The sequence below is a fragment of the Periplaneta americana genome, chromosome 2 (genome assembly GCF_040183065.1).
Source record: "Periplaneta americana isolate PAMFEO1 chromosome 2, P.americana_PAMFEO1_priV1, whole genome shotgun sequence".
Classification (NCBI taxonomy): domain Eukaryota; kingdom Metazoa; phylum Arthropoda; class Insecta; order Blattodea; family Blattidae; genus Periplaneta; species Periplaneta americana.
The window spans coordinates 71,780,015-71,788,270 of NC_091118.1; the positions used below are offsets into that span (position 1 = coordinate 71,780,015).

An 8,256-nucleotide genomic window follows, 5' to 3' on the forward strand; every position below is an offset into this window, starting at 1 on the left:
AGAATAAAATAATACGAAATTTTCTGAATTTCCTAATTAATTGTACGCAGCTAGTCTTAAAATATATACCTCTTTCTTGTAATGTCTATAATTAGTAGGATTTGTATCTGGTGACCGTGGAGGCCATTTGTTAGAAATGCAATTTATAGTCTATACTGCAGTTCCGAGTTTGATGGATGTTCGTCGAGGTGTTCAATGTCACGATGTCTTAATTGAATCGCCAGGTTAGTCAATTGTGGGAAAATAAAAAAAAGTCTAGCATCAGACTAAATGGTTTGGTAGTGGGTTTAATATTTTTTGCTGAAAATAGTATATATTTCAATACTTTTTATCTAAAGAAAATTATTTTGTGCGTTTAACTTAGCTGTAAAAAATATGAAAAAGTTTTTCACTTAACTGGTTTCTGCAGTAAGAGAGTGGTGCAGACGTATTTCTATAGCATAATTCTCGAATTGTTTAGGATTTTGTGTAATGTCTTTAGGGATAGTATTTTCAAGCAATAACTGACAAATTCTCCCTAGTCTGTTATGTGAAATATTATGGATTTTCATCAACACATTCTTGCAAACATGTTTCAGTACATCACCAGTCATTAAATTGTAATTGTAAGAATGAGATCTTTTAAAAGTGCCTTCATGAACATTTCCATTGTCCACATCTGTGGAGTAACGGTCAGCGCATCTGGCCGCCAAACCAGGTGGTCCGGGTTCGATTCCCGGTCGGGGTAAGTTACCTGGTTGAGGTTTTTTCCGGGGTTTTCCCTCAACCCAATATTAGCAAATGCTGGGTAACTTTCGGTGTTGAACCACGGACTCATTTCACCGGCATTAACACCTTCATATCATTCAGACGGTAAATAACCTATGATGTTGATAAAGCGTCGTAAAATAACCTACTAAAAAAACATTCCCATTATCAACTCTTGCTCAGGAGCTTGTTTTTTACGTATACGCTTAACTCCAGTAACATTAACCAAGGTCTAAATATAGGTATCTTGAGAGTTTTTGTTTTAAAGAGAATGAAAATACCTTCATGTTTCATTTATTACTTCCTCATTAATGTTTAAGTCACATTTCGCATTGCACTTAAGAAATAAGAAACATAGCCTCCTCCTTTTATCCTTTCATTGCGAATAGTATTACGTTTATAAGCGTTTTCGTTTACCACTCCTCGTTTCCTTTTAGGTACAGGTTCGTCCTCTGAACTTTGAGACATTTCACTATGATATAGGTCTATTATTATTAAAAAACCACTACGCTAACCACAAAACACTTCTTCAATCAGTTGGTCACAAAACTATGAACGCAAAATGTACCCGCAATTTACTGCAGAAACTAGCCAAGAGCTGTCGCTTGACTGGTTTCTGATCTAAACACGAAACGTAATACTTGGCCATTACAGGAGACGGCATTTGACTATTTCAGCACTAAAATGTATGTATACCCTCACAGAACATTATGCCGCCTTTAACTCTTTTTTTCTTGCTTTGCAAGATTCTGAAGTATTTTTGCCCGTAATTTGTCTCAGAGATTCTTTGTCCATCCTTGATTCCACGAAAGGAATAAGGAGCCATTCTGATTATTGAAATACATAGATAATCACTACACAGTGGATGTGGGATGACTTATCGTTGAATGTAGGTGCACATTTACTATATGTTATTTTTTTTTCATTTAGACCATTGGCTGAACAGATTTTAAACGTAAACAGACGACGTCAACATGCTACTGTATCTCCGTACAGTCAGAAGGAGAAGAAAAATAGCGTACTGTAGTATATACCTTGCAAGTTCAGTCCTCATCATTATTGATGCAATTACCAGCGTTGCAGTAAACGATGATAATATTCTCGTAAGTTGTTGAAACTGAATCGTCTTCGCCTATCGCTTAAACAGATTTTGTATCGAGAGAATTTCTGAAGAAAAACTAAAAAATGGGGATCACTCAGTTTCTTTAGAGGAATATTTGCACTGAGCATCATGTTGCACGTGTCGTTTAGGCCCTCACAACTAAATGATGATGATGATGATTATGATAATGGTTCCTCAGATTTCATTTCAACGCATTTCCTGTGCGACATTGTTGCAATTTTTCTCTATAGCCTGAGTTGTTCTGGTTTTTATTTCAATTTTACATACATTACACACGATATTGTCTTCGTTAATACATAAAATATCACTCTCATACTTCTTAATTACATTTCGTATCTCTAAGCGAATTTAACGTTTTGACTTCCACATTATGAATGGATCAGCACTACACTATTCAACTGGTACTAAATACTTGAGCAGGATAACACAACTGCACACATTGCGTTGCAATGTGGACCGGGGTGTCTTCGTTATGTACGCTGCTGTACTCGCCAGGTACACGAAAGACGAACGACGCGGCACGTGCCATATACTCCGATATGAAACAACTTCACTTTTCCTTAAGTCATCCCGCATCCACTGTCTGGACATTAGTGTCGTGCATTTCGTTCTCTATGTTCAACTCAAGTTTGTCGAGCGTGACAATAACCGAAGCCTGCTTTGAAGAAGCTGATCTGTCTCGCTCGCTCGGTCTTGCGGCTTTGTATGATCTTTGCCCTTTAAGATTGCTGGCCTCTCCTACATTCCTCTCCCAACCCTTCATACTCTTAGCTGAAAAAAGGATTTTAGAACAAATCTTGTGAAGTTTTATTTAAATGTAAGGACAGGTGATTTTTATTACAAAAATATGATTAAACTTCGACAGAAATATACTTACAGTCACGGTAGAAAAAACTGGCCGGTGAGCAGCAAAACTCGTAATGTTACTTATGCCGGTTTTCTTGTGATTATCACAGTACAGAGTGTCTAAGAGGGATACTGCTTACTTCCCCTCGAAGTTGCTTCGTTAGGAGTGAAAGGCTTTCGGACTGTTTTCTGTACACAGTGTCTAATAGGGACACTATTGACTTTCCCTCGTAGCTGTAGCGCTACGAAAGATTGGCTTTCGGAATGGTTTTATTTACATTCTGTACTATTCTGCAGCCTATGCAGGGCCGGAGTTAGGTATCGTCCCGCCCCTAGGCAGTGCTAGAATTTGCCGCCCCCAATTCCCACAAACAGTTTATGGGCAGCTATTATACAGGTGACGTTTAATTAAAGTTATATTTAAATGAAATGTTACAATTCAGAAAACAATAAATTACTGGAACCAAAATACATACATCTTACTTGTAAATTATAAGGACTTCCTCCCGACTTTCTTCACAGAGAAGGCAATGATGGTATTATCAGTCGATCTGACGAAGCATATCAGACTCGATGCAAAGGAACATAATATTCAAACTTATTCATTGTTGAAACAAAATTGATTTTTGAAAAGCAGGCTGTGGTTTATTTTTAAGCAATGTTTTTGTTGGTGTTATAATTAGTACGAGTATTTCTTACTTCGAAAGGAGTATAAAGTAAATTGAAAAATAAACTCCAACTCTTTGCGGAATAAACCTTCCAAATCGAATTATATAGTGCACATGCTGTAAAATGGTTAAATAGTATTGTTGACGATATGGGCTATTATATTGTAAATGTAACTGAGATTGTGGTTACTATTCATAGCCATAAATAGCTAATAAACACACATGCAATTTGATTTTCAACAAAGTATTCTTGTTCATACAAGCAGTTAAATTTAAGCAGTTTCATAGTATAATAACGTGATACCGGCATTACAATATAACTATCCAGCTGCACACTTTCCTTTCACTCTTGCCACGACCGCGACAATGCGACAACAAAACAATATCTGACTTCCACAAGGTGTTCAAGAAGAAACTTCAGAAAAGATTTACCAATAAATGTTTTAACAACAAATTTCACAGTAAAATGAAAATGAAAAAGGAAGAGAAAGAGAGAGAGAGAGAAAATGCCACCCCCTGGAAACTGCCGCCCTAGGCAACTGCCTAGGTTGCCTAGACATAAATACGGCACTGAGCCTATGTGTACATTTGCAACGTTTGGTGTGTTTTAGTCGACGTACAGAACATTGTTTTGCCATTGGTTTTGCCATTGCGGGTATGAGGATGTTGTTAATGTTATTCTCATCCCCTCTCTTCGTCTCTCTTCACTCTACAGGCATACTATGTTTATGGCTTATGACTACTGCATATTTCGTGTTATTTCTAGAGTCCTAGGCACGTGACCCTTTCCAGCCCTACCAATATCTAGACAGACGGACGGAGAGACAAACAAACAAATATTTAAAAATAAACTATTTTTTTTTTAATTCAGAATGATTAATTGTACATGTTGACACCAATTATTTTTGGAAAAGGGAAAATTTATTACTAGATACATTTCGGTTACAAAAGTATTATTAGTAGGCCTATAGATAATTATTTAGAAAACGACACTGTATTTCCGCCCGTTTTGTGGGTAGACACAAAATATATTTTATATTTCGTACTACTGTCGGCACCGATAGTTTCCATTGTTGTTTGAAACAAATTTCTACGTATCAATATTATGCATTCATTTAATAATAGACGCACTACAGAAAGTACATCTTGAAACTTGTCTGAAACTAAAGAAATGTAATAATCTAAGAGATATCAGTGGAAAAAATCTAACGGCATATTATTATTTTATTATTTATTGATGTTCTATCTACTACCATGTTATTTAGCGTCGATGTAATTGGTACTAGCAAGATTGTATTTGACGAGATGAGGCCGAGAATTCACCACAGACTACCAGACATTGGCTTTACGGTTGGGGAAAATCACGAAAAAACCCAATCACGTAATCAGCCCAAGATGAAATGGAACCAAACTCACGAGCGAAATTCTGGATCAGCAGACAAACGCACTACTACCTGAGCTATGCCAGTGGCTAACAATGTTGAATTAGGTACAGGGAAAATAAAATTACGCGCTTAAGAAAGTCTGTTTTCAATCATTATCTACAGCTTTTTAACGTGGGTACTCAGTGTAGAACATTTTGATAAGTAATATGCACACAAAATTTTAAACCGCACCCCGGCCCTGGTATATTTCACACCAAGTTTCAAATGTGGTGCAACGGAAAGGAAAAGATTGTGCGCTTCCTACTGACTTTACTGTGCGCTTTTGTCTTGTTTGCAACTGCTCTTCTGATTGATTTCATTGTGCGCTTTTGAACCATAAAAGGGTAAGTTGTGCGCTTATGATGATTACCGTTTGATGATGATGATGATGATGATGATGATGATGATGATGATGTCCCTTTGTACAATAATCTATTAAAGAATATTTTATCATATTGGAAAGCATGATTTGTGGATTAAATTCTCGTATTACTACTCTTTGCTGCACTGTTTGCTTATTTCTCCACCCTTCAATATAGTTAGATCACATGCAAGTTCAGCAGAAAAAGGTATGTACAAGGGCATTCAATATATTTCCGAACTGCTCTGAATGCAGGCAACACACAGGACAGAGGAAACGTAGAAGTTATTTAGAACCAGGGAAACGCCTGGAATCTATACTATATGTATCACTTTAAGGACAGAGAAAGAGACTAACCATAAGGCGTATATGGAGTAAATCCTGCAAAAATCGCAATAGGGCCTTGACATGTTTGCACAAAATCACGTATAGAACCTCATTTCTTAAGAACAATCTGACACGGTTCCATAGACTCACTCAACAGGCATGGAAGCAATGATCTTCAGTGACATGTATGTACAACAAATACAAGTGCAGTTCGGAAATATATTGATTGCAACTTGTATTACGTTGCATGTATTCTACAGGAGACTAAATCCATGGTAACCGAACGACGGACTTTCTGCCGTTCAAAAAAAGAAATTCCTAGCGGTTCAAACAGATACCTTTGATTTCTACATTGACTTCATAAAAGAAAAGGACAACATTCGTTTCGCTCACAGTGGTTGTTAATAATTTATTTATAATACGGCTGATGTAGGCACAGGTATAAATTTACTTTACATGTTTATCTACTTGGGGTCAATATTACTTATTTTATTCATGGAAAACGTACATGTCTTTACAAAAGAATTGCCCTAGGAATCCACCTAGACATACCAGAATCATAGTTAAATATGTAAATATGTTGTTTGGAAAATGCTGTCCATTGGTCTTCCTAGAAAATTGTGATGGACTATAGTCCAGTGTTCCGCAACCGGTGTGCCGCGGCACTCTGGTGAGCCTCCACAAGGTGGAAGGTGTGACGTGAACTTTTACCTGTTATTGTAAGACATTATTAGAATCAATTAAAATTACATCAAAATTAAATACCGTAATTTCCCATAACTATGGTCCAGGCACCCAACTATGGTCCAAAACGCATTATGTACTACTTAGTCCTCCAAGAGTTCGATGTTTGTCATTTAAGGGGCCACTGTGATGGAATTATGTTCCCCATAGATACTTCTATCTACCATTACACGTGGCAATGATATGGATGCTTAACAAGGTCAGTGTGCATCGTTCTATTGAATGTGTGAAGACATGAAATCATTCCGTTTGTGTTTGTCTGTTTTATTAAGCTCTCTTCTGTAGAACTGGTAAATTATAGATATATGATTGTTTATACAATTAAACCTGGCTATATAGTGTTTACTTTCACGTAATAATTAGACTGGCAGAGGTTAAGGACTCTGCTTGAAAAATGTTTAACCTCAAGGCTAGAAGTCAGTCCTCAACTATGTACCACAATTTTTCGTGGACCATAGTTGTATTTCATTTTGAAATATTTGTTTTAATGAAATATGAACAATTTGATTATTTACTTCTGCAAATACGGTATCTCAGTATATTCTAAACACCATTTAACATTATAGTCCACTAAATAAAGAAACAGGCTGCTCCAGCATCAATGGTACTAGCACGAATGATGGTCCGGTAAAACGAAAACTTCAGAGTAGCACGATCACAACCGTCCCTGTAAGTGACCATGAGAGCGATGAAATTGAATTGGATACAGATTATGATGTTTCCGGTGTACTCTCCATATTTACAGACAGTGAGTCAGATGTGGTAAAGAAGACGAAATCTCTTAAAATAATGCTAAAGGCATATAGTTATATGGTGGTTACTTATGAGGAGGAATTGTGGCCAGGGAAAGTTTTGGAAGTGAAGAACAATGGAGCTGTTGTTTCATGTATAGTAAGAAGCGGCAATTACTGAGGTGGCGAGAAATGGAAGACATTTTATTCTATAGAAAGCAAAACATAATAAAACAATGATGAAATATTAATGGAACGGAGAAAAATTCTCTCCGGCGCCGGGATTTGAACCCGGGTTTTCAGCTCTGTGCTGACGCTTTATCCACTAAGCTACACCGGATTCCACCCCGGCGCCGGAGAGAATTTTTCTCCGTTCCATTACTCTTTCATCGTATGATGACGCAGAATATCTGCATGGAAATATCATATGTACTTCGGTACGTTATAATAATTATATGTATAATAAAACAAATTGAAGACCCCTTATGCGTCTCGAAAAAGAGAGATCTATTTTCAATTTCAGAATTATAAGAGAAGTGGAAATTCAAAGGATAGAAATAATCCTACTGAATATAGTTCTCAGTATGGTAAATAAACATTATCAGTGAATTTATTTGCATAATATTTTGCTAAGAATGTGTTAGTTTATTTTGATACCGTACTTTTGTTCTTTAATATACACTCACCGGCAAAAAAATCGGGCCAACTACATTTTATTTAAATTTTTTTTTAAAATTGTAGGATTTTTTAAATAATTGTAGGTGTGCTGAGGTTTATTTAGTTATTCATTTATTTTTTGATACGTAACAATGTAATACTGAATACGTAATAGCCAACAATGATCTGAAAAAGAGATTCGTTCTTCTTGCTATATTGTGTCTAAACTTCTCTTACTCATTTCAAGCTATGCTGAAGAAGTCTACAGACTGGTAAGCTCTCTTGAGGCAGTATTGGAGTACTTCATTGTATACAATTGTCACTAAGTCCTACCGATTCAGCAAAAATGGTTGCATTGATAGAAGATGGGAATAGTCAGCGTTATGTGGCTGCAGTTCTTGGGACCAGAAGAGCCTTCCAGAAAATAAGACAAGTTAACGTGAGTGAGAGAACTGTAAGCAGACGTCTGGATGAATGTGGGCTGAATTCCAGAAGAACCAGCTAAAGGCCCAGAATTGCTCCAGCAACATCGTTGAACATTTGCAAGAAAATTGAAACAATTTGTAAGTTTTACACATTTTAATTATATCCATTGTTTGGCGTTGAAAATAATAGCGCAAGTGATAAT

At 36.5% G+C, this 8,256-nt stretch overlaps 1 protein-coding gene across 1 annotated transcript in view; it reads left to right on the top strand.

Moving 5' to 3' along the window:
- LOC138695280 (uncharacterized) overlaps positions 1 to 8,256 on the top strand; it is an 815,404-nt gene that overhangs the window by 429,844 nt on the left and 377,304 nt on the right. The window lies entirely within an intron of this gene.